Source organism: Acomys minous (assembly GCF_964271855.1).
Source record: "Acomys minous genome assembly, chromosome: 16".
NCBI classification, from domain to species: Eukaryota; Metazoa; Chordata; class Mammalia; order Rodentia; family Muridae; genus Acomys; species Acomys minous.
Window position 1 is genome coordinate 5,924,282 of NC_140498.1, and position 26,880 is coordinate 5,951,161.

The following is a 26,880-nucleotide window of genomic DNA, read 5'->3' on the forward strand; positions in this document are numbered from 1 at the left end:
AGTTCATAAATCCCATTGCGTCTGCAGGGCTGCGTGCCGAGCACATGAGGACCTTTTGTAAACTGAAGGCTGGCATTTCCTCAAGCACCGGGCTGCCTCAGAGGCAAAGCCTCTGCTCTCCTGGAAGGGTCGTGAGACATCTGTCCTGCTGAAGCATTGGTGGCAGATGCCACAATGACTCCTTAAAACAATACATCAGAGTCTAATTCCAGAGCGCAGACCTTCGTTGGAAAACACTAGCTCTCAATTCCAGTCCAGCTGATCACCCATCAAGGGCCGCTTGACGACTGGCCTCCTTCACTCAGCCTCCTTCAGCCTTGCTGAGCTCATTGTCAGGGACAGAGCAGAGATTAGATTTCAAGTGAACATAGCAGCCCCTGATTGCAACAAGGCATGAGATCAGCAGTGTGCTAGACCGAGCAGATGATGACTCCCTGCACCTTCAAAGAAAGACAAATGAGTTAGGAAACAGGCCAAGGAGGCTTCTGTCCCTGGCCGTGGATGGGCTCAGCAAAAGCTAACAGGATCTTGGCGCCATGTTCCTCCAAACCTTCACACGTGTAGGTAACTTCCGTGTGTTTACACTTGTTGCAGGCGGGGACCACCCAGCTTCAGTAGCCTCAGGGATAGGAATCATGTCAAAGTTTGTCATGAGACTTGAAGGCTTTGGGATTGGGGAAAACAGTTACCAGGGCTAGAAGCCTAGAGACCAGAAGAGCACACTGCCTGGGAGCTAGGGGAGGCCATTCTGGGTGTCATGAGTCTGTGGCTCACAAGATTGCTCATGTCCAGGCGACTGTGAAAGTAGAAGGCTGCCCCTGGGTGCCACATCCAGGTACCATAGCTTCTGTCTGTACTTTCCACTATGTGGCACTGGCCTAGTCCCCATCCTGGCCACCTGCCCTGCAGACAGTTCACCACCTCAGTGGCTTTAGCACGGGCCTGTGTGGGTGCTTGGGATTCCATGGGGAAGATGTCTGCCTCAGACATTCCATTTTCCATTTTTGCCAGTTCCCCTGACCTTTACTTCTCCTGGCTTGCCTTTGAAGCCTTCTCCTGGGCTGTGTGGGGAGAAGTGCAGAATTTTCTGCAGCCACTGCACAGCCGGCTTTAACTAGGCCCACCCTTCACCTTTCACTACACCTGTGCATCCTGGAAGGTCTCATACAAGCTTTTCTGCCGGCTTTCTGTATTTATTTATTTTGATACAGAATCTCAATTCATTGCCCAAGCTAATCTCTGTCACCCAAGATAGCCTGGGACTCCGGATCCTCCACAGTGCTGGGATTACATGTATGCACACACCATCATGTTTGGTGAGAGTGGTTTATCAAAGCATTTCTTCCAGACCTAGGAAGGGCCCTTCACAGGTGAATTGCTACTAATTCTCCTGTCTTATTTGTGTATAAAAAGAACGGAGCTAGAGTTTAGATTATGTATTTGGGGAGGGGAGGGTGAAAACACAGACTTAAGGTTTAGATTTCCTAGTCCCAGGTGCCACGCCGTGGTTCATTAGCTATGTATGTCGGCGTGTGCCTGCTTTCCTTTTAGACCTCACTTTCTTCTTTGCAGAATGGACACATTGCCTACTGGGAGGACTGTTAGGCACCATGTCTAAAAGTGTGTTGGGCATATAGTGACATTAACTATTACTTTTATAGATGGGCTCTCAAATGAGTGGGTTGGAAAAAAAAATCTAATGAAGAGTTTTGCAGGAGTTTTTACATGTTGTGTAGGAAACACACACACCCCCTACAGTTTGCACTGGCTCATTTCACTTGAAATTTATGATTACAAATCTCAATCTTGGGCTTTGACACTCTCGGGAACACTGCCATTTTTCTCTAACCAGTTGGCTTTCCTACCCTAAAGCATTCCGTCTCAACCAGCGGCACCTGGGGAGCTTTCCTCTGTTTGTTTGTTTCATGTTGGCAAATGATAGTTGTGGGTGTTTTGTGCAGTACAAAGTGATGCTGAGATTTCTTAATATGATGTGAAATGATTAAATCAAGATAATTAACATATCCATCACCCCAAATGCTTGATTGTTTTTGCAATGAGGCTATTTGAGATTTCCTCTCTTCATGATACTAGAAAGCACACGATGCTCGGTTATCGGCTATACTTTCCATGCTATGTAATCAATGTTAAAAACGGAGCAATGCTATTGTTCCTAACTAAGAATTTCCATGCTCTGACTATTAACTCCCCCCCCCCCCCGCCCCCAGGTCTGGATTACCCCAACTCTACTCCCTACACTGTGTGTTCAGCATTTTGAGATGTCACAGGGCATGAACATGGTGCTCATCTTCCTGTCGTTCTCGACCCATGTATCACATGGCCGTCAAATAGAGGAGTTTTAAAATTGCAGTGCCCAGGCCTCACCCAACACCAATTAAATCACAATCAAAATGCGGTAGAGGCAGCAGCTGTCAGAATACTATGCAAGTTCTGCTTTGAGGGCTAAGGAACAGCCGAAACAGAAACCACCCTGTAGCAGTCCATCCGGTCCCACCTTCCCACACCCCCTCCCCTCCATCAACCCTCGCTGATGAACTTGCATCACACTTCAGAGAAGATGGAAGCAATTTGAAGGATTCTTCCTCTTACCCCCTGCCAAAGCTCTCAAAGGACCTGTGTCTAGAGCCATGCCACCTTTTTATCATCCTCAGAGCAAGTGTCTGTCCTCTGCCCAACGGCTGCCTCCCCCACATCATTGTCTTTTCCTCCCATTGTTCCCCAAATCTGCTCAGTGGTTGTCTGCTCCCCTTGAAAGCATTACTAACAGCAGACAAACTTGGTTTCTCTGAGGTTGGGGAACAACAATGAAGCCTGTGCATTCCCTCCAGCTCTTGCCACGAATTGCTGATGGCCTGGGCACCCAAAACTCACTGCAGCACTTTTCACAGTGGCCCGGAGGTGCCCATGGATGCATCAATGGAAAAATCCAAGTGTGATACAGTCTCATGAGGGGATATAAGACTGGACACATCAAAATGTGCGGGTGCTCAAGACTCTTACAAAATGTATCCATGTTTTCACAGCACCTGTGTAATCCTCTCAGTCACTGAATCACCCCTAGGTCACACACAGTGCCTACCACCTAAGCACTATGTCGGTAGTGCTGTGTTGCTCAGGGAACTATAAAAAGTGTATGTTCAATATAGGTGCAATTTTTTTCCCCAAATATCTTCATCTATGGTTGGTTGAAGTGCAGGTATAGGAACTGCAGCTGGCACATAGGCTCATCTGTATTATTTAGTCTTCAAGAAAAATGAGATTGTGACATGCATGTCAGCAGGCATGATCTTTAGGGCTTTATTAAGATAGGCCAGGCCAGCCACAAAACAAATACGCGATCCTATTTATATTATCTAAACAGTAAAAAAAAAAAAAATAGTTAAAAAGTGTAGGAGAGAAGCAGTCAGAGGCTCGGGACGAGGAGGCTCTGTGGAGTCATCCCTTAGCGGGACAGACTTCCTGAGTGAGACTGCCCTGGAGCTGGATGTGGGAATGTCTGGGAAGCCCTGGACATGCATATGCTGCTATGGGAGTGGCCAATTGGACACAGTGACAATGCACATTTATAGCCTGTATTTTACCACAATTAAAATTTTCAAAATAATAGTGACCATTGTAAACACCAGCTTCCCTACCTGAGCCCCACTTTCCTTTCTCAGCCCACAACCTATCTGGCTCCTGCTTCCCCCATCCTTCCAAACTTCCAGCCAAGGTCACCTTGACACACCTGCTTGAATCCCAGCAAACTGCTCCTTTCCCTTCCTCCCATCATCCCCTCACGGAAGCCAGCTGCTGAGGCTTCCAGTATTCCTGCCCCATCCTCTGCTTTCCACGGCTCCACCCTTTCTGCCCTGTCTCTTCCAGCCCGCAGGTTAGATACTGGTTCTTGAGCATCTAGGCCCCTCATTTCTCCCAGACCTCTCTTTCTCTCTCTGATTCTCTCATCCTGTGTCACCATGTCCTCACCTAGAGCGACTCATGAGCTCTGCAAGTCTTAATGCAGTTTGTTCGTCTATGACTCACAGAGCTGCATCTCCAGCCCTGGTCTTTTTATCTGAAACTTTTGTGCTTCCTTGACCTCACCGTTCAGGTGTGTCAGAAGCATCTCACAATTAATGTGTTCCAAACGTGACCCTTGGCTTTACATTCCAGGCCCAAACCATGCATCCAGCCTTCTCCCCTATCTCGGCAAAAGTGAAATTGTTCAACCATTTGGGTACCATGACTTCTTTCTCCCATTTCCTCAGGCCACCCATACTCACAGCTCCATTTCCTCATGTTTCATATGTACATTATGCGTACAGATTCCCTTCAGCCTTGAGTGATGCCTTCAGGATGCCTTGAATCCACCTCCCCCATGTTCTTTCTACCTCGTTGGTCCACTAGCGCCTTTCCTCAGCTGTTCCCTTGGCCTCCTTACTGACCCAGCAGCCTTAGCGTTTCCTCTCCTTCGCCTTGCCTTCAGCCACAGTGTTCTGCCTACACAGGCCCTCTCAGCGTGACTTCTGTGCTCAGCTCAGCTCAGCTTTATCCTACCCCGAGACTTTGCATACACAGGACACACACACAAACACTTCTACCTCGTTCTCCCTCAGCCCATGTCCACTTTGCTCAGCTGGGTCATCATTCTCAAGACCTCTTAATAATGTCACTTCTCCAACAATTCATCCTTGGTCACTGCAATAGATGTTCCATTCTTTTATTATCCATTTCTCATGTCTGACTGTCATTGGCTTAGCCTTTACCACTATAAAGCAATTCCTCGCGTGTTTGTTAACCTATTACTACTTGTGTATTCCTATAAACCCTGGACACAGTACAAACCAGAGTCACATCTGCTTGGGTCAGTAATGTATTTCTAGAAGCCTTCTGACAGTCTCTGCTTGGGCCATGATACCCTCATTAAATCCTTGTTTGACAGATTGAGTTGATGCCACCACGAAACGCAATGCCTTTGACTTAGCTTGTGCTTCTGTTGAGATTTTTTTTTTAAATCGGCCATGTTCTAGCAATTTACCGTCCTGAATTTCCCACATTTTGTTAACTAATAAAAATGAATTCAAATGAATACTATCAAGATTCATTAACACATTTGTCTTCTGAAATGTTTTAAGGCTAATGTTTGTATGTTTATTTTGTACTTAAACCAAGAAGTTTTTTTTTTTCATTGTTTTTCAAGACAGGATTTCTCTTTGTAGCTCTGACTGTCCTAGAGCAGGGTGGCTTCGAACTGACAGAGATCTGCCTGCCTCTGCTTCCTGAGTGCTGGAATCAAAGGTGTGCATGAACCACCACCACTTGGCTAAAGCAAGAAGTTTTTGTGAGAATGAATAATAATTTGACATCATTGAAAACCATATTATCAATTCATCTTCATCTTTAGCATCTTTTGAACTTGGGACTTGTTTTTCCCCTCCTCCATTAATTAATTTATTTAATCACTTTACATCCCAATCCCAGCCTCCTTCCTCCTCTCCTCCCAGTCCTCCCCACACATTTCCCCCCCCCCCCTTTCTCTTTCCTCCTAGAGAAGGGGAGGCCTCCAAGTGGTACCAATCTACCCTGGTATCTCAAGTCATAGCAGGACTAAGCACATCCTCTCCCACCAAGGAGTGACAAGGCAGCCCAGCTAAGGAAAAGTGACCCAGTGGCAGGCAACAGAGTCAGAGCCAGACCCCTACTCCTATTGTTAGGCAACCCACATGATGACCAAGCTGCACATCTCCTACATATGTGTAGAGGGTCTAGGTTCAGTCCATGCATGTCCTTTGTTTGGTGGTTCAGTCTCTGTGAGGCCCTATGGGGCCAGATTAGATTATTCTGTAGATCCTCTGTTGTGTCCTTGACCCCTCCGTCTCCTTCTGTCCTTCTTCCCACTCTTCTGCAGCACACAACCAACTTGACTTAAAAAAAAAATGCTTCTAGGATTGCTTCCGGTTGCTGGTTAAATGTTTTTAGAGACTTTTTTTTTTTTTTTTTTGCAATTTCTGCCTGTCTTACTTAGAGTTTCTATTGCTGCAGTGAAACATCATGAGCAAAGGCAAGTTGAAGAGGAAAAGGCTAATTTGGCTCAGCCTTCCGCATCATAGTCCATCACTGAAGGAATTAAGGACAGGTACTCAAGCAGGGTAGACACCTGGAGACAAGAACTGATGCAGAGGTTTGCTGGCTTGCAGATTCCCCTGACCTGCTGAGCCTGCTTTCTTATAGACCCCAGGAAGGCCCGCCCAGAAATGGCCCCACCCACAGTAGGCTGGCCTCTCCTACATCATTCACTAAGAAAATGGCCCACAGCCTTGCCTACAAGCCCAGTCCTATGGAAGTATTTCTCAGTTGGGGTTCCTTCCTCTCAGATGATTTTAGCCTTTGTCAAGTGGTCATAAAACTATCCAGCGCATTGCCTTTCAATCAGCAGCTATGAAGTGACTAGCTGAGCCTCAGCTCAGCTCTCTTAGTTTATCTTTAGAGAGACAACCCAACATGCAAGTTTATGGAAGTTTTGCATTGGGCATTTTAAAAGAAAACCCAAATTTCTAACTGGGATCTCCAGTAATGACATCATACATTTCAGATTTCATTTTTATTGCATGCCTTTGTTCTCTGTTCCGGTGGTGCATTTTTCAAGCAGTATTTCTTCATACTGGGTCGAGGGCCTTAAGACTTACATGGAAGCTTCCAGAATTTCCTCTACCCTGTTGAGTTTCCAGATATGCCTTGAGATTACAAACAGCCTCAGAATTGCTGTCTCCAGGGCTTTTCTCCCAAAGCAACTTGTGCACTTTGCTGGAACATAATTTTATAAAGATTAAAAAAAAAAGTTGCTCAAGCCCAATTTCCTGGCAGGCGTCTCATCAGCAGCCTTAGCTGAACACTCCGTGAGCCCTAAAAAGATCCATCGCTGTGTTTTCTAGGAACCACTAGCGAAGCCTGTTAGCGATCAAATGAGGAGTGTGTGACAGGCATATTCTTGGGCCGAGCAAGGAAGTTGCTCAAGTCTCCTACTCAAAAGAAACAAAAGAGAGAAAAGCCCACTTTGCCTGCTGGATTCCCGGCTGCTGCTCATGGCTGCAGCTTCCCTTGTTTGTATTCTGAGCAATTTATCCTTCCTGGTGTCTGTGGGTGGAGCTGACTTTGCAAAGGAAATCTGACAAAACACTGAGAAGTGCAGGTTGAATGAAAGTGCTGAAATATCACTGCAGAAGCAGACAGGTGACTCTTGCATGGGCCAGAGAGACAACAATGCTTGATAGAGAAGCTCAGATGGGCCCAATATGTTGGGAGAGAGGTCAAGCTCATAGCTTGTGTTGTCAGGGGATTTTGGCATCAAGTCAGGGTGAGTCTGGCTAACCGTGGTAGCTTGTTTGTGTGCGCCTGTGTGGGTGCATATGTGCCTGCTTTGAAAACAGCTCGCTTTGTACTCATTTCCAACATGCTTGGGTTTACCCCCTTCACAATCAGTTCTTTACTGGGTAAGAGATGCAAGGAGCTATAATCTTGAAGGTGTTGAAAATCCTGTGTGTTACCTTCTGGTTTGAGTTCTGAAACAAGGTCACACTAGTGCCATCTGAAGGGAAGTATGCCCCAAAATTGCCGAGAAAGGGACTGGGCCCTGCTTGCTCAGCGGTGAAATAACAAGGTTAAACATTACGAGAGAGAATCTTGGGGCCAAGATGTGTAGAAAATAGGAATTGTGGGAAGACAAGCAGATTTTGTTCACCTGCAGATTGACATGGTCCAGAATTGTCCCAAACAGTGTTCTGGAGGAAGCAAGTCAAACTCATGAATAACAAATGGCCTGATATGTTTTAAGATGTGAAATGTTTCTCTGGACCCTGGAGCCAGAGGTGGATTTCACTTTGTTGAGCTGTCAGTTTTCTAGAATCTCTGAATATCTTGCAGCATCAATTACTTTTATGATCTGAGACTTCAAAGTTACTAGTAAAGGGCTGGGCAGTGTGGCTCAGTGGTAGAGCACTTGTCCAGCTAAGACAAGGCCCTGGTTCAATTCCCAGCACCACAAAATAAGGAAACAGATAAAATAATGCCATTCAAAAAAAAGAAATTAGACACTAAGAACCTGACTCTTCTACCTGTTGAAATTCTAGGACAATAGGTCTGGGATATTCTCAACTCTAGCTAGTAGAAGACCAGCAGGGCTTGATTGCCATTTTGAATTTGATTTGGATATTGTTCATATATCGTTCACCTTGTTTCAGGAAGAAATGAAATCAGCCTTGTGAAAGAGTGACTTACTTAAAAGGGAGAGAAAGAAAACAAAGGTGGAAGGGACAAAAAGAAATAAAAAGCAAGATTTAAGCTAAATACAGGGCCCTGCCATCCACTCTCCTGCGGGTCTGAGCAGGCCATCACGACATCCAGCCACAGAATGGCATTGCATTGGTGACATGAAATATAACACCCTAGGAGGAAAGCAGGCATCCACGAGGTGGTGCCTGACTACTGGAATAAGGTCAGGTTCTTTTTCCCAGGGCTGTCTTCCAGAGTAGGTTGTGTCATCACGAACAAGGCTATTAGAACTGACTGGCATCAAACTCCTGTTTCCCATCACAGCCTTCAACAGAGGGAGGTATCGCCCCGAAGTCAGTGTCAGTACGTGGAAATGGTGGTGGTATATGGCATGAGCCCAGGAGCTCCTTGTCCTCTGCTAACTGGATTTGTACAACGTGGCTCTAAACACCATCATGAACAAACCGTCTGTGTTTACTTCCTCCACTTCTCCCTGGGTTCATGTCTCTCAAGCACACTACTGACAAGCATACACAGGAGAGAGGTCTGGAGGTCCCTGCCAGTGCAGTTGGCCTGTGAGTAACAGGTACATGTGCATAAGATCAAGTGGGTGTGGCTCCATGGCACGGCACTGGCATAACATGTTTGAAACTTTGCACTCTATTTCTAGGACCACAAAAATAAGGATTCATAGGGAACTCAAAGATGTAACTAAACAGAAGAAGATATCGTGTGCTTGAATGGGGAATTTTTCAGTTACCTCCAAATTAGCTAGCAAATATAATTCCAAGCAAATATTCTGAATTGGTTAATATGACCAAATGACATCTGAAATTAAACACATCCACAAGAATGGATGAATAAGGCACACGTCTAAAAACTGCAGGTGGGTGTTTGTGCTCGTACACATTTGGATATTTAAAGGCGGCGTACATTTTTATGAGCAGAGTGGGGAAAGTGGTACCAAACACAGAGAGACCAGGCAGCGTGGAACTGAAGGAGGAACTTTAATCCACAGGGAAGGCATCACAGCATAGACATCAGATGGAAATAAAAGTTCACTTAATAATAAAGAACTGGCTTGTCTTTTTGTGTGTGTGTGTGAGGTGTCGGCACCCAGAGCACAGCAGAGAGGGCTGTCAGAAGCATCTAGGCTGGTGTTCAAAACCCACAGAGATGCCTTTGGGCAGCAAGCCCTGATGACAGACAGCAGCAGCAAGGGGCAGGATTCAACAGACCTCACTCAGTGCTCTTTTGTATGTAACTGTAGCTTACTTTGTGAGCTGGTCCTATTCACAGGGCTCCCTTCCTCCAGCTGCTCTTCTGCTACCCACATGGTCTCTCCCCGGTCCGGTGAGCAGAGCTGTAATCCCAGCCCCGCCCCCTCTCACCTCGAGCACTGAAACAGGAGGATCACAAGGTCAAAGTCAGCCTGGGCTACACAGTGAGGCTGGGCGGGATGATAATAATCTCAAAATTGGTGAGTGGCTTTGGATACACCAAGAGTTCTCCTTACGCACCCCTCTGCCTGGACAGCCCACTCTTTCTGCTCTCTGGACACTGAGCTGCCAAACTATGGCATCTTTCACAGTGGCTTATGATTTGGTATGGAATTAATACAGAAAGGAAAATACAGTAAAGAAAAAGCTGAGTTCCAATAAGCATCGAGCCATTTCATAATAAATTCCTGTCTCACAACATCGAACAAGTAGGTTCCGTGATAAAAGCATAGAAAAGCAATGTGTGTGTTCCTGAGAGTGGGGACTTTCTCTGTGAGCGGACCCTGACCTAGCTCCAAAGACAGTGCTCAGAAACTGCTTCCTGTGCCAAGCCGTGTTTCACGAGTACAGTGCTCCCCCTGCCTCATCCCAACACTATTTTAAAAAAAAAACTTTGTCCATTATAAATTAATAAATGGACAAAGAGAAAATTCACTGACTACAACTTTAATGCATAGTATTTGTGAGGGGAAAAAAGGAACGAAAGCTTTTTTTTTTTTTTTAAGGAAAATGCTGTGATGTGTGACAGTTGGAGAGCCAGTGTCCTTTATATATGAAACTCTTTAAAACTCTTTGAAATGATTTTTTAAAAAATAAGGTAATATCCCCCCAATATAGGTGCCTGTGCTAAAGAAAAACACTGAGCATATTTAACATATTCAAACATAGGTCAAACACGGATAAACTCTTCCTCTTACCAAACACAGCTGAGATGGAAAGATGAATGTTCATGCTAGGGATTCGTGATGTGCAGAAACAACTGGACACCTGCAAATATCCTTCAGGTTGGTGAAGACAACCCCTCAAAGAAAGTCCCAGTGCTCCTTGGGGTGAAGGGAAACCAGCATCAACTTTCCGTTCAGAACAGGAAGAATTACCCACCCAAGCAGCAATTCTGTGGAGAAAGTTACCTGAAACCCTTATAACTTAGAAATGTAGAATCTAGAGATTTTTCCTCTGGGGAAAACAATGGTCCTCCTGCAGAGTATTATTTATAACACATTGCAATGGAAACAACATACCTATAACACAAGGAACTGCTTTAAAGAAAGCCATTGCAAGGACTATGCTGTGGTCACGTAGCTGAAGGCTAAGCCGCTATTTACAGTCACAGAAGTGTGTATGACTAACCTCCGAAATAGCCACGCTGTTTTGTTACCAAGAAATAATTGGTTCGGCAGTATTCCATTTTTTATGGACAAAATGCACAACCCTCATTTGTTTTGTGTGCTTGCTTGCTTAGCTTTGCTTCCTAGATTTTCAACAATTTCGCGTGTTAATTGTATAGCCTTTAAGATTAAAACCAGTAGCAACTGGAGTTGTTTTTCAGGGACCAGAGATCCTCAGCTGTTCCTGGAAGCCATAAACGAGCACAGATGCAGAAGTTTCCCACCACTTTCCCCCTGCTTTGTCACACTAGAAAGAATGTCCCAGGCAGGGTCCCATGCTAGAGAGTTCTACCAGTGTCATTGACATGTCTCTTGTCAAGGCTGGCCATTTATTTAAGATGCCTTTCTTTGTGCACGGCTTTCTGTGTCCGTGAAAAAAATAAAAAGGCAAAACAGAAAGCAGAGTGTGGATTTTTCACCAATGCAAGGACATCTCCCAGTGAAGGTGCAGAGCCCTGTGATGCGGGTAGACAGTTCTCAGTCTGACGAGTGAAGGTGGAGTTGGACAGCAAGCGGGGAACTGAGTAATTGCTCTTTCTTCTCACTGACAATATCAGCTGACGGTTGGTATTTTATTATGGTGTTCATATGGGCAAGGTTCCCAGGAGACCAATAAAGTCTTTCCAGTTGTCTTATAGCTGATTTGAATAGAATGTGACCATGGAAAGATCAACTGCAGTGCTGGCAAACAGGAGCAATGCATATGTGGGTAGTGTGGGTGAGGTGGGTTGGTCTGCGGTGGGATGGGGGGTTCACCAGCCAAGCCATTCGTAGCCATGTGACCTGAGCAGGTGGCCACATTGAGCCCAGGTTTTCCTCTCTGTGCTGTGGGGATGATATTAGTCTCTTGCTTTTGAAGTTGTAGTAATGGTTCAAGTAATACGTACAAAAATTGTAGACCCCTATAATTTACCGTGTTAGTGGGTCTTTTTACATTTATAATATTAACTCTCCTAAGTGATTTCATGTACAAAATCAATGCCTTAGCCAATGTAAGAGAGATTTGAAGACATGTTACTCAGAATGAGGATTATAGTCCACAATGACACTCATACATTTCACGCTTCGAAATTAAAAGTGTCCATTTTTTTAAAAAAAGAGCACAGGCTACTACTCTTCTGTATGTGTTTACTGTTTTTTTTTTGTTGTTGTTGTTTGTTTGTTTTGAGACTGGGTTTCTCTCTGTACTCCTGGCTGTCTTGAAACTCACCCTGTGTATGTACACCAAGCTGTCCTTGAACTCAGCAATCCACCTGCCTCTGCCTCCCGAGTGCTGGGAATAAAGGTGTGGGGCCACCGCCGCCTGGCAAGTTTCAAAGTTAATGGTGAGATTCTAAATGTTCTAACCAGAGAACACATACCAACACATCACATTGGACCTAAAAAAAAATTACATAGTCACTACTTGTAATAGATAAAGTGCAACTTAAAATACACAGTGCTTGGTGAAATCCAAGCGGAAGAAATGTGAAGGAGTTAGAAAGTAGGAGAAGAAGAGATCCCGTAAGAGGAGGGCTGGCAAGGCAGTGACGTACAAGAGGAAACTTGGTCTGCTACAGACAATGTGGGAGTGAGAGGAGACTGCCAGACTAGAGAACACATACCAACACATCACATTGCTCTTGGCTAAGTCAGCCAGTCTGCATGTAGCTGTTGGGGTATAGATAGTAATAATACATTTATTTTCTTCAAGTATCAACTGTCTTTGCTCATTAGTAAATCTAGATCTCTAAGAAATTACATTTGGCTCAACAGTAGAGTTTGCATGTATACGTTCTAGAAAAGTACAGGTATGATACAGAATTTAAGATCACCACGCTGGAGGCTTGAGGAGTAATCCTGGATGCTGCTTCAGCCTTTCCCCTTCTGTCCTTGAGCAAGTCAGTGCCATCTCTAAAATGGGGGTGGCCTCATGGTTTGTTGTCAAGTTTCAGTATCGTAACTTTCATACATGGTAACGTGTCTGACACAACAAATAGTAACTCATAGAAAGAGAAGATGAAGAGACTAGGAGAGACTAGCTAACTGCAGGGCTAACAATACTGCCTGCTCTTCCAGAGAGCTGACGTTTAATTGCAAGCACCAAGATGGCAGCTAACGATGGTCTGTAACTCCAATTTAAGGGGCACCAACATCCTCTTCTAGCCTTGACAGGCACTGCATACATGTGAAACCCAGACATACATGCAAGCAAAGTACCCGTGCACAGAATTCTTTAGACGCTTTAAAAGAAAATATAATGGATAATGTTGAATTAGATAGATAGATAGATAGGCAGATAGATAATCTTTGTTAATCACAACAAAACTCTTTTTACACTGGAATGGCAATGTGTGTAGTTTAAGCAGCCACAGGACTTAGAACTTTCTCCCATTGCTATTATAATGTGTATAATAAGCATGAAAATGAAGCATAGCTGTAAATACCACATTTTTCACTTCCTGGAGGGAAATGTCATAGTGTGTCAGATACACTTCTAGTATTACAGGGTAGATGCAGGTCCTGGGGTGATCTGCTTTGTGCCAGGGTATTTCTCATGCTTCCAGTGGTGTTTCACATCCTTAAAATTTCAGACAACATTGTCCGGCACAGTTATCTTTCTTTGGGTTATACTTTGGAATACTGAGTGACTTTGTGTTACCCAGTGAAAGCGTTAGAGCCCGAGACTAGAGACTCAGACAGTGGAAGATGGAGTGTCCCGGTGAGGGTGAAAGAAATCTGGTATCTGCAAATTAATTTCACAACAACCTCCACTTCTGAGCGGCTGTCATAGACCTCAAGCCTCCATAGGGAGTCTATTGAACTGCTGGCTTGGCACAGCAACAGCGGTCAAGTCTAATGCCCCCTCTCATGGATCTACCTCATTGCAGTCATGCTCACACCTGATCCCACTTCCTGGAATTCCCCAGACGTACCGAGCTTGTCTTTCATGAGCAAGATTTAAAGAGCTCAAGTGGACACACTTGGGTCTGCCTTGGCGCCAGGAGGAGGAGGATTAGCTCCCTGGAGCTGGGCAGGGATGCTAAATGCTCTTTTTGGGCTGACTACAATAACCATGAGCAGAACCAACAGCCTCAGAGTCTGCGATACAGAGGAGCCTGGCTAACCCCAGGAAGTGGGTCGCATCAGGCACTAGGCAACACTCCCAAGGAGACCTAAAGTTGGCCTTTTCAAATGAATCTGGTAGGAAGACACATTGCTTCCCGACGTGGGCATGGTAACCGCACAATACCATCCTTTCCAGGCAGAATTAAAAATGAAAACCCTTGACAGAATAGGGAGGCTAAATAAGCCTGTTGGGGAGGGTTTCACAGGCTAGATACTCAGGTGTGTGTGTGTGTGTGTGTGTGTGTGTGTGTGTGTGTGTGTGTGTGTGTGTGTGTTGAGAAACCCTATATAAGAGTCAATCTTGTAAGGAGGGGTGGAGGTTGGACAAGGGCATCACAATCAATGAGCTCATGATGTCATTGGCAGCCTACCTGTCCTTGGAGGAATCCCATATTTTGATGCCAAGCCTTACAGCTTGCCTCTTATGATGTCTCATAATACCAAGAAGAAAAATGGTTGTGCTGGACTGCATTAAAATAGCAACCAATCCTCAATAATTGCCAAGTGTGTGTCAGACTTAAGGTGGAAAGAGAATATTGCCCAACTCCTCCATACACACTCATGCTCTGACATACATAAAGCATTATAACCTATAAAAACTGGTCCAGACAAGTTCCCACTTTGGTGCTTAAGGGAGTGAGTGGGTAACAAGCAGGGGGAATTCACCATGTTTTTCTGTCTCAAGAGTTAATTTGTTTACTCATTACATCATTCAGAAATCTGCACTAAGACCTTAGAGAGCCTATGAGGGCTAAGATACAAAGGAAGACATGGAATTCATCCCATCCCTATAGCATGCCCCATGTCCTAATAGTTGGAGAGAAGAGACTTGAATGCACAAGGATTTAATTACCTTCCAAGGAGTGAACAAATGAGATGGTGACATCACAGTGCCATGCGTGACCAAGCATTGAACGAAGTGCACAGTGGTGATTCACTCTGCCCTTCCAGAATAGTAACACCACTGCCCGGGAGACCTAAGCATGGCTGTGTGAGGAGACACTCAAGTTTTGATGTTAAGCAGCTAAACTTGAACCACCTGGGAATTTGTTGCATTCGCAGGCTCAAGGCCAGATGGACAGTCATGTCTGTGAAATGGCGGCGCCATTATCTGAGAAACACAGCTGGGCAAAGCAGGCCCTAAAGGAACAGGGAGGAGACGGGGATGTTGTCATGGCAATTCTAGAATGTGGTGTCAGGACCCAGCCTCAATGCATGATATATTTGTCCTATATTCTTGGATCCCATTGATCAACGCACTGTCTATATTTGGTAAAGGAGTTGTACCCTTCTCCTAGCTTTTCTGTGACTCCCTGAGGAGGAATCCCATTTGTTAGACCTATACCTGACTTATCATTTAGAGTATCATTTAGAGTACCACTGTTCAAAGCCAAATCGCCAAATTCCTCCAGGGTTGAAATGACATGCAGGCCCCACCATGCTCTGTTTCAACCTCTCTCTTCTTCTACCCTTTCCTACTCCAAGCATACATGTGCATAGTGCGTTCCATAAAGAAAAGTAGCCACTTCCCTTAGGAAGCCAGTCCCAAAGCTGGGAGGCTCGTGGTTAGCTCCATTAGTTTTGGCTGCCGACATGAGGATGGAGGTTCTGGTCTTTAATGGCCTCTTCACTCTGCCAGAGGTCCATCTGCTGCCAGTGGGCAGAAGGTTCCTCACTGGGTCTCTTTACAGAGACTTAGAGCTCTGGTGGAGGATGTTTTTCCACTTTATGGTCTCGTCAATGTGTCAATCAATGAGGCCTGGCCACTAATTAATTGTTATGCTATCCTGTTCCATCCATCAGGAAGGCTGGTGGCCCCAACTGGGCACTGTGCCAAGACTCAGGAACTGACTAAATCAAGGAGAGGAAGGGAAACTGGTGAGGAAAGGGGTGCAGATGAGATCAGTTGATCAGTCTGAGGAGGGGCAGGTTGCCAAATTTAACAGACTGGCTACACATCCCCACAAGAAGAACTCCTGGCAAAATTTGGGGTCTATCAGCTTGGCTGTGCTGTGTACACCAAGAGTTCTGCTTTTCTACAGCCTGAACACGTGCCCGCTTAGGGTAAAGCTTCGTGCCTCACCTACAGCCACTCTGAACCTCACCTACAGTCACTGTGTGCCTCACCTACAGCCACTGTGTGCCTCACCTACAGTCACTGTGTGCCTCACCTACAGCCACTGTGTGCCACACCTACAGCCACTGTGTGCCACACCTACAGTCACTGTGTGCCTCACCTACAGTCACTGCGTGCCTCACCTACAGCTACTGTGTGCCTCACCTACAGCCACTGTGTGCCACACCTACAGCCACTGTGTGCCTCACCTACAGCCACTGTGTGCCACACCTACAGCCACTGTGTGCCACACCTACAGCCACTGTGTGCCTCACCTACAGCCACTGTGTGCCTCACCTACAGCCACTGTGTGCCTCACCTACAGCCACTGTGTGCCTCACCTACAGCCACTGTGTGCCTCACCTACAGTCACTGTGTGCCTCACCTACAGTCACTGTGTGCCTCACCTACAGCCACTGTGTGCTTCACCTACAGCCACTGTGTGCCTCACCTACAGCCACTGTGTGCTTCACCTACACACACTGTGTGCCACACCTACAGTCACTGTGTGCCTCACCTACAGCCACTGTGTGCCTCACCTACAGTCACTGTGTGCCTCACCTACAGTCACTGTGTGCCTCACCTACAGTCACTGTGTGCCTCACCTACAGTCACTGTGTGCCTCACCTACAGGCACTGTGTGCCTCACCTACAGCCACTGTGTGCCACACCTACAGCCACTGTGTGCCTCACCTACAGCCACTGTGTGCCTCACCTACAGCCACTGTGTGCCTCACCTACAGTCACTGTGTGCCACACCTACAGTCACTGTGTGCCTCACCTAGAGTCCTCACCTACAGCCACTGTGTGCCTCACCTACAGCCACTGTGTGCCTCACCTACAGTCACTGTGTGCCCCACCTACAGTCACTGTGTGCCTCACCTACAGTCCTCACCTACAGCCACTGTGTGCCTCACCTACAGCCACTGTGTGCCTCACCTACAGCCACTGTGTGCCATACCTACAGCCACTGTGTGCCTCACCTACAGCCACTGTGTGCCTCACCTACAGCCACTGTGTGCCTCACCTACAGTCACTGTGTGCCACACCTACAGTCACTGTGTGCCTCACCTACAGTCCTCACCTACATCCACTGTGTGCCTCACCTACAGTCCTCACCTACAGCCACTGTGTGCCTCACCTACAGCCACTGTGTGCCTCACCTACAGTCACTGTGTGCCTCACCTACAGCCACTGTGTGCCTCACCTACAGCCACTGTGTGCTTCACCTACAGCCACTGTGTGCTTCACCTACAGTCCTCACCTACAGCCACTGTGTGCCTCACCTACAGCCACTGTGTGCCTCACCTACAGTCCTCACCTACAGCCACTGTGTGCCTCACCTACAGTCCTCACCTACAGTCACTGTGTGCCTCACCTACAGCCACTGTGTGCCTCACCTACAGCCACTGTGTGCCTCACCTACAGCCACTGTGTGCCTCACCTACATCCACTGTGTGCCACACCTACAGTCACTGTGTGCCTCACCTACAGCCACTGTGTGCCACACCTACAGCCACTGTGTGCTTCACCTACACTCACTGTGTGCCACACCTACAGTCACTGTGTGCCTCACCTACAGCCACTGTGTGCCACACCTACAGTCACTGTGTGCCTCACCTACATCCACTGTGTGCCTCACCTACAGTCCTCACCTACAGCCACTGTGTGCCTCACCTACAGCCACTGTGTGCCTCACCTACAGTCACTGTGTGCCACACCTACAGTCACTGTGTGCCTCACCTACAGCCACTGTGTGCTTCACCTACAGCCACTGTGTGCTTCACCTACACTCACTGTGTGCCACACCTACAGCCACTGTGTGCCTCACCTACATCCACTGTGTGCCTCACCTACAGTCCTCACCTATAGCCACTGTGTGCCTCACCTACAGCCACTGTGTGCCTCACCTACAGCCACTGTGTGCCTCACCTACAGCCACTGTGTGCCTCACCTACATCCACTGTGTGCCACACCTACAGTCACTGTGTGCCTCACCTACAGCCACTGTGTGCCACACCTACAGTCACTGTGTGCCTCACCTACATCCACTGTGTGCCTCATCTACAGTCCTCACCTACAGCCACTGTGTGCCTCACCTACAGCCACTGTGTGCCTCACCTACAGTCACTGTGTGCCACACCTACAGTCACTGTGTGCCTCACCTACAGCCACTGTGTGCTTCACCTACAGCCACTGTGTGCTTCACCTACACTCACTGTGTGCCACACCTACAGCCACTGTGTGCCTCACCTACAGCCACTGTGTGCCACACCTACAGTCACTGTGTGCTTCACCTACAGCCACTGTGTGCTTCACCTACACTCACTGTGTGCCACACCTACAGCCACTGTGTGCCTCATCTACAGTCACTGTGTGTCTCACCTACAGTCACTGTGTGCCTCACCTACAGCCACTGTGTGCCTCACCTACAGCCACTGTGTGCCTCACCTACAGCCACTGTGTGCTTCACCTACAGCCACTGTGTGCTTCACCTACACTCACTGTGTGCCACACCTACAGCCACTGTGTGCCTCACCTACAGCCACTGTGTGCCTCACCTACAGTCACTGTGTGCCTCACCTACAGTCACTGTGCCACACCTACAGCCACTGTGTGCCTCAACTACAGCCACTGTGTGCCACACCTACATCCACTGTGTGCCTCACCTACAGTCACTGTGTGCCTCACCTACAGTCCTCACCTACAGCCACTGTGTGCCTCACCTACAGTCCTCACCTACAGCCACTGTGTGCCTCACCTACAGTCCTCACCTACAGTCACTGTGTGCCTCACCTACAGCCACTGTGTGCCTCACCTACAGCCACTGTGTGCCTCACCTACAGTCACTGTGTGCCTCACCTACAGCCACTGTGTGCCTCACCTACAGTCACTGTGTGCCTCACCTACAGCCACTGTGTGCCTCACCTACAGTCACTGTGTGCCTCTGAACCTCTTTTCCTACTTGAGAAATCAATAGCCTTTAAACTGACTTCTTGGCAGTTGAAATGTTTCTTCCAATGAACTCAGATAAAATCAAAGCTCAGAAGATGAATGGAAACTAGACAGCACTGAGTGAAGAAGCAGGGAGCGGGAGGAACACCGAGGACACATGATCCTGGAGACAGACCTTTTGAACTGTTGCCCGTGGGGTCCTTTTAAGATACCCACATAGCCCACCACTCAGAGGCTGTTTTGATATTATCACAGAGTGGGTCTTCCTCACAGGGTCACCAGGGACTCCCCTTGGAAACGGTCTATGGAGTCACTGGCTTTGCACTTAGGGCAAAGCAGGTAAAGGTCATGGGAAAATGTATCAGATTTAGTCAACAAGTAATGTCCTTGGTGTCAGGGTAAAGGCACTGAGTCCTATTGTGCCCTCCTCTGACTTATCTTCTATACTAACAGACTCTTCCATATTCCAACGATTCAAATGGATGAACAGTCTGAAATGTAAACATAGATCATATTCTATCTGCACACATGCTCAGTGGCTTTACTAATATCAAAAGTTTTTTATTATTTAATTAACTTATTCAGATTACAACTCAATTGTTACCCCATCACTTGTATCCTCCCATTCTTCCCTCCCTCCCGCTTTCACCCTATTCCCCTCCCTTAGGTCATGACCGAGCTAGACCTCCTCCCCCACTATATGGTCATAGACTATCAAGTCTCATCTTGGTAGCCTGCTTATTCTTTCTCTGAGTGCCACCAGGCCTCCCCACCAAGGGGAGGTGGCTAAATATGGGGCAATAGAGTTCATGTCAGAGTTAGTCCCCGCTCTCCACATAACTGTGGAGAATGTCCTGTCCATTTGGCTAGATCAGAGTAGGGGTTCAATGTTTACTACTTGTATTGTCCTTGGTTAGTGTAATAGTTTGAGCAGACCCCCCCCCCAAGCCCTGATCCACCCATCATGATGTTCTTCTTGTAGGTTTCTAGGACCCTCTAGATCCTTCTATTTCCCTACCTTCTATATTTCTCTTACCTAAAGTCCCAGGGAAATGTCCTCACATCTATCCCAATCTCCTGGTAAGTGAAGATTTTCATGGGACGTGTCTTTTGGGCTAGTGCCCAATTATAAGTGAGTATATACTATTTGAGTCTCTCTGTTTCTGGGTTAGCTCACTCAATATGATCATTTCTAGTTCAATTCATTTGTCCACAAATTTCAGGATTTCTTTGTTTTTAATAGCTGAGTAGTATTCCATAGTGTAAATGTACCAGTTTCTTTATCCATTCTTCAACTGAGGGACACTTAGGCTGTTTCCATGTTCTGTCTATTATGAATAAGGCTGCTATGAACATGGTTGAGCATATGTCCTTGTTGTTTGGAGGAGCATTTTCTGGGTATATTCCAAGGAGTGGAAAAGTTTTTTTAAAAAACATTTTTAAGTTGCTCAGAGGAGAAGCGCACAGCCACAATTGCTCCACCTCCATCAAATAGCTCCTTGACAGAACACCAAGGCCTCAGGGCGACTGGGGAGCTGGAGGGTGATTGAAATTTTCTAGACCACAGGCACATCTGTCCGCATTTCAGTAAGAAGACTGGCAAACCTTTTCCCATAATGCAGTTAGGAAACAAGTGCACAAAATTGACGCAGCAGTTTTATTGCTCCGGAAATATTGCTCCGGAAATTGACCACGGTGGTTAAGTCTAGCTGTGAGTGTGGCTGGATGAAGACGTGCCTGAAGAACCAGTAAAGGAACAACTGGGGTATGTGAGGTGACAGTTCCAGAGGGGACCAGTAAGTGGGAGTGCGTAAATGACGTGAGGCAGATCTCCCCTCCATGCTTGTGGTCCCTGTACAAAAGGCTGGAGCGAACAGACATAGAAGAGAAACCTCTCTCACCCAAGAAGGAGGGCTCGTTTTTCTGCCACTTTGAACATTAAAACTGTGGGCTCTCTGGCCTTTGGACTCCAGAAATAACACCGATTACTACCTCGTGACCCTCAGCACCCCATGTTCTCAGACGTGGACCGTACCAATGGCTACCATGGTTCTGAGTCAGCCATCCTGGAATTGTCATGCTTCCAGCATATTCCAGGGCCTCCAGCCTGCAGGCCTCTCATCTTGGGACCTCTCAGATAGCATAGTTATCTGAATCAATAACTCTCTTACATAACTTATGTATAAGAATATATTGGTCTTGTTTCTCTGGAGATCTTTAAATAAAACACACTGGCAAAAAGAAAGAAAGAAAGAAAGAAAGAAAGAAAGAAAGAAAGAAAGAAAAGAAAGAAAGAAACAATAATTTGAGAAGCTCATGTCTTTTGGAAACAGGTGCAGTTCAGGTAGGAGCAGAATGTGCTCCATAGTTCTGGTCAGTCTTGTCTTGGACACATTCTCTTCTCCTCAGTCAGCACAGAATCACTACCAGGGTTGGGTAGACCATGAGTCCTGGCCTCTGTGCTACTGTAATTCTAAAGGGGCCGACTGGCTGCTGCTGTTCTTCCTCTCACCACACAGAGACGAGCTCTCTGCTCTTCCTACACAATGGTGGCCAGGGCGCACTGGAAAGACCTATTCTTCCTGGTGCCAAAGAAGCGGGGATGTAGTTCAGTGGTATGGCACTAGGCTACTAAATATGGGGCTCAAGGTTCAATCCATGGCATTGGACCAAAATTAACAAACAGAAAGCAAGTGCCAGAACAGTTGAGAACGCATGGCTGGCCAAAGCAGCTAAGGTCCCTGGAGTTTGGGTGCCACAGATAAGTACAGAATCATATTACAATGTTATAGCAGTCGAAGGCAGGACTCTTGCTCAAAGAGGGACCACTGTTAGGTGTGTTTGTGTGTGTGTCTGTGTGTGTGTGTGTGTGTGTCTGTGTGTGCACTCAAGAGACAAGCTTAAAACAACAAGATACAGAAAGGTTAGACACAACAGATTGGACAAAGTTTGTCAGGCTGATGCAAACAAAAAGGAAGCAGAGCCGGCAACATAAACGTCAAATCAAGTGAACTTGCAGGACAGAGGTGTCACTGAACAGGACAGAGAGTGCTACTGACGGGGGCTAAAAGGGAATGTGTCCTAAAGGAGACATTAGCGTCCTGTGTTTTTGGTACTGCAGAGTGTAGCTCTGGAATGTAGAAAAGCCAACTCTGTTAAGAATGCAGAGAGGAAATGGCAGGAACGCAAAGGCAGTGGGAGACCCTACCACACCTCCCTCAGCCTTTGACAGATTAAGTAGGTGAAGAATGAATTAGGGTATAGAGGGACTGAGCAATGTGTTTCAAGTGTCTTACTTAATAGACAGATGTCAAGTTTGTACTCTATGAAACAAAAATACACCTTGTCTCTAACTGCCTGTAAAGCATTCAAGAGTGTAAAGCATCCAAGAGAACCGATTTTATGGTATCCCACAAAGGAAATCCCAGGAGCTCTGAAAAGTAAAATTTGGACAGGCTCTGTTCTCAGACCATGGTACAATAAAATTGAAGATTAATGGCAAAAGTTCAACCCAGTGACCCCAAACACTTTGAAATTTAACAGCACTCTGCTAAATAACTGTTGGGTCAATGAGAAACCAAGGCTGCAATTATAGATCATTTATGTCCCAACAACTAGAAGAGCACCGTGTGCTGACACAGGGTGATGCTAGAGCTACGTCCATTGCTGAGGACCTAACATCGTTAACAGAAAAGATAGAAGATAGATGGACCGAGGAGCCAAGCCCAGAAATTAGAAAACAATAAAAAAAAACCAAACCAAAGATAGTGAAGAAAGAGGAGTTACCAAATCACAAAGCAAAAAGTACTAATTTTGAAGGCTGAAAAAAATGTATTGTCAGTGAGATGGCTCTTTCTAAATGAATACCTATATGAATAAATTGCTAGTCCAAAAACATAGTGCCAAGCCCCCAAAAGTAAGAAAAGGGGGTCGCCTTCATCAACAGAGGCCTTTGGAGGGTCTATAGTTTTAAATGTCCAATATATATTTTATTATTTTTTTTACTTTATGAGTGTTTTGCCAGCATATTATCTGAGACATGTATGTGCAGTACCGCCAACGACCAGAAGAGGGCACTAAATCACCTAGAACTAGAGTTCTTTAGGCAGTTTTGAGCTGGCCATTGGGTGCTAGGAATGGAGCTTGGGTTGTTTGCAAGAGTATCAAGTGTCCTTAACTACTGAACTATCTCAGCATTGATTATTTTTAAAGAAAAAATAAAAACTGCAAATATAATTTAGAGTAAGAAAACTAGAATCAATGAATGGATGGGTGGGTGGGTGAATAAATGAGTGTGTGAGGATCATATTCCCAAGTATGAGAAGGCAGCACACACACTGGTTAGGATTTAGGTCTAGTGACAACTTCCAGATTCAGCTGCAGAACATCAAACCACCTCTTCCAACCTCAGTTGCCTTATCTCTAAATTGGTGATGAGAGCAGCATTGACCTTCTGAAGCTGTCAATAAAATAACAAGAGCCAATAAAATAACAAGAGCCAAACCTCTAGAACTTTGCTAACAAAGGACACTATACCCACAGAGACACATAGGACACATGCAGTGACATACACAGAGACACACAAGATACACAGACACACACACACCATACATACATGTATCTCACACACACACACACACACACACACACACACACACACACACACACGTTTACTATTGCATTCCTCCAGACCCTCTAAATATACCGTATTTCAAATGCTAGGTAAGTAATTTCAAAGCATAAGGATGTAGCCCTGTTCACTTCGCTTTACAAAATCATAGCTCTAATACAAAACTTTAACAGTGTTAGCACAGAAAATCCAAAGCCTTTATGAGCATATGTGCGTACATATATAAGTTAGACATGAGTAAATGTAATCCAGAGTTGTAATAAAATAAAACACAAGAATCAAGTAGGGCATGTCCCAGGAAAAGATGAATGTTCCAGCATTAGGAAATCTACCATCTACTTTGGCACGTTGGGAGGCAATTGATGATGTGTTGACCCAGAAATGTAGTTATTAGCCTAAGGAAATAAGACTCAGCCAAAGACTGTGCCCAAGGTTATCTGAGGTAACATTATTAAATTCTTAAGCCACCCAAATACCCAAACTGGAGGAATACTCAAATACACTTAGGTTGTACTGTGCTTAGATAAATAGATTATGCTTAAGTGACATATGGAAATAAAAGATAGCCTATTCTATAGGAAGAATTTTGCTTAAATCATAAAACAAAATGCTTCAGTGATTATTTCAAAATGTAAAAAATATATTCATAATACTGTTCATTAAGCATAGAAAAATTAAATAATATGTACAGCGTACAGAGGCTGCACATTTGAATATCTGAGTTTATGTGTCTGTGTATAGATTGTATACACAAGAATTACATAAATACACAAATCTTCAAATATAAATATTGGTGTTTTTCTTGCTTTTCTGATGTACTAATGTGGCAATAAATAGTTGTATATGTTTATTGTTTTGCACAAATGTGAAGATGAAATCACCATCCTGTTTTGAATCTTTTAAAGCAGATTAACTGCATGAAGACTGACACACAATTATTCAATATAATATTAAGTGTGTGTGTGTGTGCGTGAGCGGGGAGGGAGAAGGGAGAAAGGGAGTAGGGGAGGGAGGGAGCGAGGGAGGGAGGAAGGGAGCGAGGGAGGGAGGGAGGGAGCAGCCCTTTGTGAAGCAAAGAAAAATAAGAGGAAATAGAACAAAATGTCACAGTAGTTATTATAGGGCAGTTTTAATTTTCATTTCTGTATTTCATTTGAAATACTATTCCTTAATGCCAGCAGATAAAAAAAATGTCAAATGTTAGAAAAATTACTTTCAGTGAGTCTCAGACAAGAAGCAAAGCTCCACACATATCTCAAGTCAAGTCATTTACCTGGTTGTGACTTCATCTTTTAAAATGCAGTAAAGATTACAGTTAAGGTACCTGGGGAATCTCATATAGTACCTGGTTATGACAGGCCAATAGTATATATTCATTCAACTCCACTTCCTAGTCAGGACCATTTTAAGGACTAGTCAAGAAAAAAAGACGCATGTGAAAATAAACGAACCAAGAGGACATTATGTTAAGTAAAATATGTCCACAGAGAAAAAACAGATTACAGCGTATTCCCCTGTGTGTGGATGCCAAATAGATCTGAATACTGAATAGTGGTTTCTTGAGGCCGGGAAGTATGTGAGGGTGCTAGACAGAAGAGAAGCAGGTTAAGTCCTGGGCTCTGCAGCACAGGTGAGGGTTAGCAAAAAGCGAGTCCGTGACTAACAAGAGGAGATCAGCTTAAAGCTCTCGAACATAAACAACGAGATGGGCATGTTAATGTTCCTGGTTTGACCAGTTCACATTGCATATGTGTCTAATAGTACACTGTGTTCCCAGCTAAGTATGATAATTGTAATTACAAAAAGAATTTTAAAAGAAAAGAAATTACCTGGGTTTAGCATTGGTCATGGAGGGCACCTGGCCACCTGAAATGATTCTCTAAATCTAGGCGCCCACCTGGATTTCCTCCTTCCACCAAGACTTCAAGATGGGAGATTCAAAATATAACCAGTTGCCATTCCATCCGCTCAACCTGGGCTCTACTATTTTTTTTTTCAATCTTGCCACACTGTTTTAAATGGGAAAACACGCCAAATAAAGCAAAGAAAGAAAGTTGAATCCCCTCTTTCCTCTCCCTCTTCTGACAAGGGTTTTCATTGTGTAGCCCAAGCTAGCCTCAAACCTCCCCCTCCTACCTTAGCCTTCTGAATTCTGAAATCACAACCCTCCCCCCCCACACACACACATAGTCTCTATCTTCCCTCCTCCCCTCAACTTTCCCTCCTCCTCTCTCCCTCTCTTCTCGCTCCCTTTCATGCTAGCCTCCCTCCTCTCTCTCCTCCCCGACCTTTCTCTACCATATGAGGTGAAAATTTCTCTTATCATTTCAATTAAGGTCTAATGCAGAAAGGATTTGACTTTTGACAGATGGCTTCTTTCTCAGGGAGGGTTAGTGTCATCCTCTGAGGAATGCTGGCCTGCTGCTCAGCACCCTGATTGGCTCTTCTGCTTGCCTACCTGAAGGATCCCTTTTCAGCAGAGGAACCAAGCAATCATTCAACCATTCTAGCCCTAGCATCATGTGTTAGGAGGAAAGAGAATAGTTTGTTTTAGAAATGATGAAGGAGAAATCTTGATTAAAAAAAAAATAATAACGAGGACTTGTGAGACTGTCATCAGGATATTATATGGAAGAAAACTTTGTGTTTCATTGGCTATGGGGGAATGAAAGCAAAGAATTGCCAAGATGACCGACCTTTGGAATCCCAAGCTCGTTGGGGCACCAGTGTCATGGGGCAGACCTTGAACACTGGGGAATGAAAATGGCAAAGTCGCTTTTCGAACGGCAGAGATTTCAAGGGGATGGAAGGGATCCATAGGCGGCTTAAGATTTAACACTCACACTACACATGCTGACTTGGATGTGATCCTTTTAGACAAGAAGGTGGAAGTTACGAACCAGAGCCCACGTCTTCATGAAGATACCTGGGCCCAACAAAGCCCCAGTATTTAGAGAGAAGAAAAGGGGGGCTAGATTGTGAGGCCAGTGGTAGGAAAGACACTTTCAAGACGATGCACAGAGATGGAGACAATAGCCCAGCCCTGCAAAGACAGGAGAGATATGACTCATATGAGCATAGATGGCTTCTTCCTCTTGTTTTGGCTAAAATCAGATGCATGTACTGATGCAAAGC

General features: G+C 45.5%; 1 protein-coding gene across 1 annotated transcript in view; it reads left to right on the plus strand.

The window, feature by feature from the left end:
- SHISA6 (shisa family member 6) overlaps nucleotides 1–26,880 on the plus strand; it is a 295,836-nt gene that overhangs the window by 256,842 nt on the left and 12,114 nt on the right. The window lies entirely within an intron of this gene.